The sequence below is a fragment of the Manihot esculenta genome, chromosome 13 (genome assembly GCF_001659605.2).
Source record: "Manihot esculenta cultivar AM560-2 chromosome 13, M.esculenta_v8, whole genome shotgun sequence".
Taxonomy (NCBI): Eukaryota; Viridiplantae; Streptophyta; class Magnoliopsida; order Malpighiales; family Euphorbiaceae; genus Manihot; species Manihot esculenta.
In genome coordinates this window covers 14618877-14626827 of record NC_035173.2, presented here as the reverse complement: position 1 = coordinate 14626827, position 7951 = coordinate 14618877, and positions in this window count along the sequence as shown.

The window sequence follows — 7951 nt, the reverse complement described above, 5'->3', positions numbered from 1 at the left end:
GTTGCTTATTAAATCCGATGTGCTTATCTAAATGAAATAGACTTCTAAAGGTTTAAAGTTTAATTTTAGTAGGTCCATCTATAAATATTAAAAGTTTAAAAACTAAATTGAAAGATGGATAAAAAGTTTAGTAGGTTGAAGTGTGAATATGAAAAGTTTAAAAGTAAATTTCAAGTTTGATCCTCCATTTTTCGACATCTTCACCTAAATCCTCCATGTATCACCTAACTATGCATGAAAGAAATGACAAAACATGAAACAAAAGGTGGTCTTTATCTTCCTTCATGTTGGCCGAAGATGCACAAAAAAAAAAGACAAATTGATTTTTCTTCTTTTCTTCCATTTCTATCTAATTTCTCCATAAAAATAAGAGTTTCATCCATGCAAACATCTTTCTAAGTGAAATAATCAGCAAAAGAACCATAGAAGAGAAGGAAGGAAAGAGATGAGTTTAGGTATTAAGTGGTAAGTAATAGAAATTGAAAATTAGGTTGGACTAACATGTCATTCCATACTTTCAATCAATTTTATAGTGCTAAATAAATTAAAAATCTTATTTTACTTGTTCTTTGTAAAGAAAAAATTTGAAAGGAAGAAGGTACATCAATGGAAAAAGGCAAGGAAAGAGAGTAACTAAGGCGTACATAAAGCTTTTGAAAGGAATTGTGCAAACGGCTTGGTGTTTGTATGAATTTCTATTTTCTTTTGATTTTTTCATGAATATGTAAAATTAGGAATTGATTTTGACTGCTGGAAATGTTACTTTGATTGTATAAATGTGTAATATGAATTTTGGAATTATGTTTGGAAGGCTTAAAGCAAAGAAATTTAACATGGAAGTTAAATGTGCAAAACTGGCAGAATATATTTTAAAAGGGTAGCCTGTGTTGACAACTTCATAACTCATTGTATAACTGTTGAAATTGGACCTAATATATACAAAAAAAAAATTGAGATAAAGAGATAAAATTTTCATGAAGTAACCAAATTATGAAGCTATAGCTAAGTGTATGCAAATTGCAAGTGAACATAAACTGCACACAGAGATAGTTCATCCGGAACAATCTATATTCCTTATATCATAACTAATTCTGTACTCAATGAAATAAGTTAAGACTAGTATCAAATGAACCTTGAGATGTATATTTAAAACTTTTTAAAAGATATTTAACCTTGAATCTGAATAAAAATGTATGTATTAGATATATTTTGTTAGACTAGAAACAAGTACCAATACTGGACTGGTTAAAACTTAGTGGACAGCTTGTAAATAAAAATTCATAATTTGAGTTAGGAATGTCAGATTTAGATGTGACATATCTTGTTAGAAATTTATGACACAAATGCACAATATTCATATATTAATCTTAATCAAATTCTATCCCTAAGGCACTTAAAATTGTGATACATAATCAGACAGAAAGAAACCTAAATTTGAATATTGACCTAAAAGGGATTGACATGCTCACTTTACGCCCAAATGACACATGTGCTAGCTTGACGTGCCTGATTTGTGCCCATGCTAACTTAATAAACTAAAATTTATATATATTTTCTTAATGAATTAGCACTACACTCATAACTGAATATGGTCCATTACATACACATGTATGCTTTAAGAACTTATTTTATTGACATACTTGCTTATGAACTTATAATTTGACATACTTGCTTATTTGAATATGTTAAGCATCTAAATTGATAATTTTGGTTCAAATGAATATTTAACATATATATATATATATATATATATACTCTTGACCCTAGTAAACCTTAGTAGGAGTTGTAGCAAAATAAGGGTGTGGCTTGCCATATATAGTTTAACAATACTGCACCCTAATGGACTACATGATATAATATTTTCGACACATCATGTGTCATAGAGTTTCTCGGCTTTGGAGTTATACAGGCACAGCATTCGGCCCCTAGGCCATATAGTTTGGCACTTTATGCTATATAGATACAGTTTTCTCTTACCTAACTAGTCGATCATGCTAAGAGTTTATATGAGCTAAGATATAATTACACAACTTGTTAATACTTTACAAGTATGCATACAGGATGGTTACCATAATATGGATGACCTTACATATGTACAACTGCATGACTTAATTTGCTCACTTTTCACCTATAGACACAAAAGTTTTCTACATGTTTCTATGAAATGATTTTGTTATAATTGTTGTGTGAATTCTTATTTATATCTTATATGAATATATTATTATTCACCCATTGGGCATAAGCTCAGCGCATTAGACTTTTCCCTTACGCAGGTAGTAGACAGAGAAAGTGAAAAATAAGAGGTCTGGTTCTGCATTAGTACAAAGAATCTCAAAATTTATTTAGAGGTTGTTTATGTTTGACATGTATATTTATAAAGGAGTTTTGATAATAATAAAAATGTAAATCAATATGTTTAGTACTTTTTGTTAATATGTTCTGTCTATGGGTTTAATTGTGTGAATTGAGTAAATATTGAGAATTTATAGCTTTTTTGTACACGATAATTGCTGATAAACAGGGGAGATTCTTGCAGTTTTTCCATTTAAAACTGTTATTATGAATTAATATATATTTAAACAAATTGAATAATAACTAATAATGTAGAAGCTAATTTACGTCCACATGTATAATTGTACTTAGTATAGCACGTGACATCCTTTACACAGCTATCCTTATAGATGGATAAGAGGTGTTACATTTATTGGTATCATAGCAGAGGTTTAGGCGGTTTTAGGATATAATATGATGCATACCTAGTTTGTCTTTAATTGTTTAAAGGATATCTAAGGGATCATGACGTTCTATAGATGAGGAGGTGGGAAGTCATGCCCCCTTAAAACCTATTGAGCCAGCAGTTGCACCAACTTCTCCTAGTGAAGGTAGGCTAGGACAGGATGCATTCTTACAGTAGCTAGCATATATGTTTAGATGAGTTTCAGGGGCAGCGCCTCCGGTGCCACCACTAGTAGTAGTATTAATGCAGGCTCCTAATAGATCACCAATAGATAAGCTTATAAAATATAGAGCTATTAAATTCAAAGGCAGAAGGGAATATAATGCTTCAATAGTAGAGTACTGGCTTAAAAGTACTGAGAGAGTATTGCAGTAACTCCAATGCACACCACCAAATAGTATAGCTTGTGTCATTGCTTTGTTATAAGAGGAAGCCTATCAGTGATGGGACACCACATCACAAACAATGCAATATGAGCAATGGACTTGGAAATTCTTTTTGGATGAGTTTAGAAAGAAGTATATTGGGGATTTATATATGGATGAAAAGAGAGAAGAGTTTTTGTATTTGAGACAAGGCAAGATGACAATCAGTAAGTATGAAAAAGATTTCATCAAACCGAGTAAGTATGCTTGAGAAATTATGCTTATAGAGGAAGCTAGATATAAGAAATTTGAGCAGGGTCTACATAGTGATATTAGGGTGCTTTTAGCAGCCCATCCTATTATAGAGTTCTCTACTCTGGTAAATGCAAAACTGAATATGGAAAAGATAAAAGAATAAGAACAGATGTGGAGACAGAAAGGACATCAGAAGAGAGGGTAAACCCAAACACAGGGGCAATCCTCAGCCTTTTAGGCACCTACTAAGAGACGGAAGGGTGCCCACCCATCAGGGCAGAGTCAGATATAAAGACAAAGACAAGGACCAACGCCAGAGTTCTGCAGGTAGATTTAGGTAGCAAACTAGTATTTCTATAGCCAGTTCAGAAGGGGTTGGAAGAAGATAATACCCAATATGTGAGCACTATGGTAGAAGACATTTGGGACCCTGCAAAAAACTAACAGGGGCTTGCTTCAGGTGTTGATTCATTGAGCATCTTATGAGAGACTATCCTAGGGGACAAGTATCATCAGCACTACCTGTAGAGAGGCCTGTTCCTACTGGACCTAGAGGAAGATGAAGGGTTAGAGGTAATTAGATTGGGGCAACTTCAGCTAATCAAATGGTTTCTGAAACAGTAGATATATCAAACTTCAAAACACCTGCTAGAGCCTATACCATTAAGGCTAAGGAAGACAGGGACCTCCCAGATGTGATAGTTGATATATTCTTAATCTTTGATAAACCTATGCATACATTGATAGACTCAGGATCTACACATTCATATATATGTATGCCTATTACTAGTGAGGGGAAATTACATGCAAATTTTCTAAACCAAGATATAATTGTAACCAACTCCTTTAGGCATAGTATGATAGTGAGTAAAGTATATAGAGATTGTCCTATATCCATCCACAGTCATACTTTCTATAGTTATTTGATAGAGTTATCTTTTAGAGAGTTTGATGTAATCCTGGGCGTGGACTGATTATCTTGGCATCGGGTAATAGTAGATTGCATATAAAAAAGAATTATATTAAAAACACTTGAAGATGATGATGTAGTTATTGTAGGAGAGAGGTCAGGTTGCTTGTTTGATGTTATATTGACCGCTAGAGCTAGGGGATTAATTAGCAAGGGTTGTTAAGCCTACCTAGTCTTTGCACTTGAAACTAAAAAGGAGAATCCAGGTGTGCATGACATAGCCACAATGTGTAATTTCCCTTATGTTTTTCTCGATGATCTTCCCGAGTTACCACCAAAGAGAGAGATGGAGTTTGCTATAGATATTGTACCAAGCATTGCACTTATCTCTATTGTTCCTTATAAGATGTCACCTATATAACTGAAAGAGTTAAAAATACAATTGTAAGAATTGCTTGACAAGGGTTTTATACGACTTAGTAACTCACCTTGGAGCACACCTGTATTATTTGTGAAAAATAAGGACGGGACCCTAAGACTTTATATAGATTATAGGCAACTAAAAAGATGACATATAAGAATAAATACCCTTTGCCCTGAATAGATGACTTATTTAATCAACTGAAGGGAGCAAGTGTTTTTTCTAAAATTGATATACGATCGTGTTATCATCAATTGAAGATAAAAGAAACAGATGTCTCTAAAACTATTTTTAGAATGCGATATGGACACTATGAATTTCTAGTTATGCCTTTTGGGCTAACTAATACTCCTGCAGCTTTCATGGATCCGATGAACCACATCTTCCATTCTTACCTAGATAAGCTTATAGTAGCTTTCATAAATGATATCTTGATATACTTAAAGACTTAGGAAGATCGTGATCAACATTTGAGGATAGTGCTACAAACTTTGAGAGAGAAACAACTTTATGCTAAGCTTAGTAAATGTGAGTTTTAGCTAAATAATGATATATCCTTTCTTGGGCACATTTTATCTGCTGAAGGAATTAGAGTAGACCTTAAAAAGATAGAAACTATCCTTGAATAGAAACCATCTAAGAATATAGCCGAGATTAGGAGTTTTTCTGGGTTTGGCTAGATACTATAGGCAGTTTGTAAATAGATTTTCAATCATTGCTACCCCATTGACTAAATTATTGCACAATAATGTTAAGTATGACTGGGATAACAAATAACAAAAGAGTTTTGAGAAGGTTAAAAAAATGCTTACAGAGGCACGTGTCCTTACACAACTAGAATTAGGTAAAGGTTTTATGATTTACAGTGATACCTCACATAATGAGCTTGGTTGTGTATTCATGCAAGAGGGAAATGTAGTTGCTTATGCTTCAAGAAAATTAAAGTCACATAAAAAGAACTACTCTACCCATGATTTAGATTTAGCGGCCATAGTCTTTGCATTAAAAATATGAAGGCATTACCTGTATGGTGAGAAATGTTATATCTATACAGATCATAAAAGTTTAAAATATTTACCCACATAAAAGAAGCTTAACTTGAGATATAAAAGGTGGTTAGAGTTGCTTAAGGATTATGACTGTATTATTGATTATCATCCAGACAATGTCAATCTGATAGCAAATGCACTTAATGAGAAATATATAGTTGTTTTAAAAGCTAATGCTCACCTATCTTTAACTAATGATGGGGCTATCATAGCAAAACTGAAACTTAAACCCAATATACTTCAACAAGTCTAGGAGGCATAGAAAGGAGATATAGAAATAGTTTTGTGGATAAGGCAAGTCCAATAGATGCATTACTTTTGCAGATATGATACTTTTTGTTTTGAAAATGGTTTCTTTTTTTTTTTTGTAGTTAATATCATATGGATATGGTGATTTTGTACTGTGTTATAATGTCGATTATGTATTCAATGAATATATTATAGTTTTTTGCATATTTCTGGTCAGTTTTTTTTTTTCAAATTTATTGTGTGACTCAACAATTATGCTAATTCAACTACTCAACCATATTTTATTCAGACATCTCTACCAACTCAATATCTCAGCATACTCAATTTCAGTAAACACAATCTCAATATATCATTAAAAAAATCTCAATAAACTCAATTTTCATTACATAGATCAATAAATTGTCAATAAACTAAATTTGTTAAAAGTAAACACAAATTGTCTCTGAAGCTCTTAGTATAATTCCTTACCCCTACTATTGTTTTACTTTGCTAAAATTAAACATTACAAAGATCAATATGCATAATACAATTGCAACACCCATCTTCACTCTCCTATCAAATGCTTCCCTAGCACATTTTTCATATTGCAATTTTATGTATTCTTTGAAACAACAACATTCTCTCTTCTTTCAATTGATTTATTTTTTTCTTTCTTCATGAGCTTCTCTTTTGGGTTTTTAATTTGGTTTTGTAGAGAAAACTCATTCTTATCCTTATATACAACAACACCTTCCAAAGTGTCAATCTTGTCATAAAGTACATTAAATACAGTTCTCTCCCTAAAACCATGGCTAATCTCATTATCTAACCAATAGAAAAGGTTGCAATTGTTAACTTGAAACACACTTCAACAGGTAGCAATCAATAACGACAATTACAGTAACCTTACAAATGGCATTAGAGTCAAATTAATAAAGAACAAAACAACTTCCAACCACTCACAATCTATCAACTCTCTATACTCTCATTTTATGGCATCAATATGGATTCACAGATTCAATCCCAACAAACTAGTTCCACTCGCTCCAATTGGTTATTAAACCCACTAAAATATAACATGTCGAGCTTCATAATTGATATCAATGGGCGACTATTAAAAAAAAAAAAAATCATTCCATTACCTTTCTTAAAGAACAACACTAAAATCTTCTCTCTATATCCTTCCTATATATGATGTTAAAACTTGGGCATTCAGCGGGTGAAAGAGACAGTGTACTTAGGGGTGAGCAGTATTTGGTTCAAACCGAAAAAACCGACCGAACTGAATTAATTTAAAAATTTATTTCGATTTTTTATCTAATTCGGTTCGGTTCGGTTTTTAATTTCAGAAATTTTTGTTATTTCAATTCGGTTCAATTTGATTTTGATAAAAAAAATAAAATAAATCGAACCGCACCGATTAATGATAATAATATGTTATTTTCAATAATATAGAGAAATTAAATCATATTAAGATTAAAATATTTTAATTAAATTTTAAAATACTAAAAATAAAGTGTAAAAAATAAAAATTTATGAAAAATCGAAACCAATCAAATCAAACCGAATCAAACCGGTTCGATTCGATTTGATTTCTGACCAAAATTGGTTCAGTTTGATTTTTTTAAATACTAAAATTTTAATTTTTAATTTATTTAATTCAGTTCGATTTTAAATCGAACTGACTGAATACTCATCCTAAATGTACTCGACCACCACTGCTTACTATTGAGGAAGAGTCCTCCATTGACAAATCGAGAAGTCCAAACTGATAACTTGAATGCTGTTTGCAAATATTGGTGATTCATATAAACCACAAATTTCAAATGAGAGATAAGACACCTTCTCTTTGAGAGATTTTAAACATTTAAGTTTTAACTATAGTCAACTCTCCTTTTATTTTTTATTTTTTATTTTTTATTTTTTTCTGAAGTGAAATTTTGAGTTAATGATAAAAAAATTTATATTTTTGATTTTACTAAATTA